Consider the following 4,655-nt stretch of genomic DNA (forward strand, 5'->3'; position numbering starts at 1 on the left):
TGCTTTAACTATGAACATTGTTTTTTAAACCTTCACTGGAAAGGTATTAAACAAGTCCACAAAAATTGTGAGAGGCATGCATAAAGAAATTTTTACTATCCTAGTGGCAATATTGGGCCTCAGAGCTTTCTGTACTTCTGTAAAAAGCTTCGCCCTATATGCCTCTGTAACACTAGAATGTGGGTGAGGCCAATCCACTGAATTCCATGCCGGAAGGTCTTGTTTTATTAATACACCATGTGTGTTAGCTTTGTCCAGCAACTGATAAAAATGATCAGTAAAAAATATACCCGATTGAGCTAGCTCTATTGCACATCGACCTTGGTATTGTTATTCTCCTATCGATCCATGCAGAACATCTATAAATCCCAGAATACAATCGATGTTTTGCCATGTCTCATACGATGAAGGATATAAATCTGAAATAAAACAACACAAAAATGTCAATAAGCTAAGAGAGAAAGCTTCATCTTAAAAATCCATACACCTCGTAAAGAAAAAAACCACAATAGAAATATATACAATTAGGCCTGTGTTGCGGAAGATTTTTTGGATAGTCTCGCAAGACAAGTTCTTTATGCATGTACACGTGCTGAATCAAAACTTCTTTCACGGATATCCTCCCTCTGGTGATTTTAAAATCTCATACTCTTCCCTTCCACGACGCCAAGAAAATGTTTTTTGTCTTGGGTCTTTTTCTTTTGCTAGGTTGCATGAGCACCCATGCTCCTTTTGAAACACTAAACCTTTCCCAAGTTCCTTCCGTTTTGGCTGTACTTGAATTCTCTACCGACGAAATAGAAGAAGCAGGTCGACAGGGTAAGGATGTTTGGTATAATTATGCCTTCGTAGCATTATCATCCACAAAGCGTCTTCCACAAGAACGGCCGTGGTTTTGGTTCACCATGGAGATTTTCTGAATCTGTAACAATAGCAAAGTAATGTAACTAAGATAACAATTTGAAGTTTCAAGAAAGAGAAAGTGGTCAGACAGACAGTTGACTAGAAACATCTTACTCTACGCTAAATAGGATCAAGGGAGCAGTTTTGGAAAAGAAAGGCTGCTGCACAATGAGGCAATGGTGTAGAATGGTAGACCTTTCGCACGAAAGGCGGCACAACATTTCAAAGTTCAAAGGAAGGTGGAAGCGGGAAGGCCCTTGTCAGATAAAATGTCAGTTTAGATTCTATCTTCTTGTCCAAAGATCTTGTGAGAATAAAAAACCAATCTCCACATTAAGTAGCACGCTTGTACCTACATAAAGTATTGTTTCTTTTTTCTATTTTCTCTTATTTTCGTGAATTTTCAACGTTACGTTGGCCCTCTATTGATTGGTTGAGAGCTTATTTTTCCAAACCGTAAAAGGCCCCAAAATGAGCTCCCTTTTTTCCTAATGGTTGGGAGGTAGCGCCATCTATTGTATCAGTTCTACAGTAATCAAATTTTTTATTCTCCATACTATCTTGTTTTCTCTCTTGCGTACGAGATCCTGTTATTTGTTGAGCACAGACATATTATTTTCTTACATGGTATCAGAGCGTGGACTCTAGTAAGAAGATTTGGTAGTGTGTTTTCTGTTTGTGAGCAGATTGTGAGAGATGGCCCAGCCCGCAAGACTGCGAATCCCACCGTTCGGCGAAAGTAGAAAGTTGGATGGCTCTAACTATCCACTCTGGAAGTTCAAGATGAAGACCATCCTAAGCGCATACGAGCTTTGGGACACTGCTACTGGGGTGGACGTGAGGCCAGTTTCGAGACCGGATCCAGCCAATGCAGGATAACAGATAGTACCAACTACAGATGAGATTCTCGTGTGGACAAGAAGAAATGTAGATGCACTGTGTTCTATTGTCTGCAGTGTTAGTGATTCCGTCATGGCGTTAATTCAACATGTCACCACAGCAGAGGAGGCATGGACGGTCTTGAAAAATCAGTACGAGACCATGAATCAGACGTGGATTCAGAGTCTGGAGACTCAACTCGCAAATGAGAAGTTGTCTGAGTCTGAAGCGACAGAGAAGTTCATCACCAGGGTGAAGAATCTGCGCGATCAAATGACTGCGATTGGCATCACCATCACCAACGAGAATCTAGCACGAAGATGCATATGGATTCTCCCACCAACAAAGTACAACCGTCTTGTTATGGCACTGAATACACAGAACAGAAATCCACTCCTCAACTTTGAGGATTTCAACGTGATGCTTCTGGAGGAGGAGATGCGTCAAAAGACGAGGACTGGAGAAGATTTGGCTTTCTGGACCAGATCAAAGAAAGGTAAGGGTAAGGACTCTGGTAACCCATCTTCTTCTAATGATAAAAAGAGAAAGAAGAAGATCAAGTGCTTCTATTGCAACAAGGCAAGGCACAAGCAGAATGAGTGCCGAAAGAAGATTGCAGATGAGAAGAAGGGAGTAAAGAAAGAGTCCAGCAACAGCGCACAGGCAGCACCAATAGAGTTGTTCGTAGCAATTGAGGAGATTTGCACGGAGGCAATTCATGTACCTGCGAATGTGAACCTTGGATCATTGACAGTGGTACATCACGCCACACGACCAGTTGGAAGGATTGGTATACCTCTCTACAGTCGATAGGGAATGACATCTTGGTAGCAGTCGGTAATGATGCAAAATGTCCAGCAAAAGGAAAAGGTACGATTGCTCTCAAGTCAGATGGAGTTGTAAAACAGTTGTCCGATCTTCTTTATCTGCCAGATATCACATTTCTGCGATCACGGATCGGGACCTCAAAGTTCAATTCTATAAGAATGGTGCACAGATCCTGGATCTTCAAGGAAAGGTCATTGGTAAAGGTACACGACGCAACAACATTTACGAACTCTCAGCTTTTAGTGCTCAAGCTGATGTGAAAAACACTAAGCTGTGGCATGAGAGGTTTGGTCATCTAAACCTTAATTCTCTGAAGGAAATGCATAAAAGTGGAATGATTGCAGATCTACCAAAAATTTCAGATTTGCCCGATGTATGTGAAGCTTGCATGATGGGCAAGCAGCATCGGCATCCCTTTCCTAAAGAGGCCAGCAGGGCAAAGGCTCCTCTAGAGCTCGTTCACATGGACCTCTGTGGAAAGATGGAGATGGAAGTTTTGGGTGGTTCCTACTACTTCATGATGCTGATCGACGACTATAGTAGAAGGATATGGATATACTTCCTGAAGACTAAAGACGAGGCTTTTAGTAGGTTCAAGAAATGGCATGTAATGGTCGAGAAAGAGACGGGGAGGAAGGTGAAGAAGTTGAGATCAGGCAGAGGTGGAGAGCTCACATCCACTGAATTCGAAAGTCACTGCAAAAGTCACGGAATCAAGAGGCAGAAACCCCCGCCACATACATCACAGCAAAATGGAGTAGCAGAACGCAAGATGCACGTCATCTGCGAAATGGACCAGAGTATGATGAAAGAGAAAGATTTGCCAAAGACTTTATGGGATGAAGCATGTAACACTGCAATTTACATATTCAATCGTAGCTACACGAAGGCTGTGAATGGGATGACTCCACTACAAGCCTTTTCTGGTAAGAAACCTTCAACTGCACATTTCAGAGTTTTTGGATGTGACTATTTTGTGCATGTCCCTGATGCTACCAGGACCAAATGGGAACCGAAGAGCTAGAAGTGTATTTTCTTGGGCTACAGTGAAGAGGCAAAGGGTTACCATCTCTATAACCCTGTTACCAAGAAGGTAATTGTAAGTCGCGATGTGGTCTTCTCAGAACAGCCGCATCAATTGGAGGAGGATGCTTCCTTCCCAGACAACCAGGACCAGGATATCCATCCAGTACCGCCACCAACAGCAGACCAAACTCCCCCAACGGTGCTTGGGAGGATTCAAGACAAAGAAGATGAAGAAGAGCCTGCAGAACCACAATGGCAACGGCCATTCCTAAAGTGGGTAAAGCAGCTTTTGGATGGTAGAGAACCTCCAGCCATTGAGGAGGAACCTCTAGCCATTGTGAAACCTTTCGTACACACCACGGATCTCGTACACACCATGGACCTCGTGTGCCTACCCTCAGTATGTAAGAGCACTTCCAAAGGATATTCATGTGGATTGGCTACTTGACGAAATGGAGAAAGCAGAGAAAGACGAGGGGATACATATCACAATGGAAGAATGGGAGTATGCTAGGGGACGCATGAGCAAGGTCGGTATATAGAATGTTATGCATAAGTTAGGAGCTTTCAATAATTTAGATTGCTTATTTAATTGATTTTTTCTTGGTGTAGTGCACTATGTCCAATACTATATGGTGTGAAGGCAAGCATTTTCGAACACAACGGATTGATGATAAGAGAAACACACAAGATTGCCGCGTCATTGCTAGCTTTGAGGGAGCCAATGGAGCCATGGATGATTATTGTGGCATAATCCAAGATATTATTAAGCTTGACTTTCGACGCTTCTTTGTGTATGTTTTGGATGTAAAGTGGTTTAAGGACGTGGCGGAAAGAGGCCCTAATGCAACAATCAAACGCCATGCAAGTGGCTTTGTAACTGTTGACTCCACAAAGTTTTGGCAAAGTAGGAAGGACACACTAGTACTACCGCAACAATGTGAACAGGTACTGTGCACACATATAAAAATACTCACTTTTAAATATTTGATACCTTCGATGCAAGGAAAATAACATGA

The sequence above is a fragment of the Dipteris shenzhenensis genome, chromosome 6 (assembly GCF_047967505.1).
Source record: "Dipteris shenzhenensis isolate YYH24624 ecotype China chromosome 6, Dip_SZ_1.0, whole genome shotgun sequence".
NCBI lineage: Eukaryota > Viridiplantae > Streptophyta > Polypodiopsida > Gleicheniales > Dipteridaceae > Dipteris > Dipteris shenzhenensis.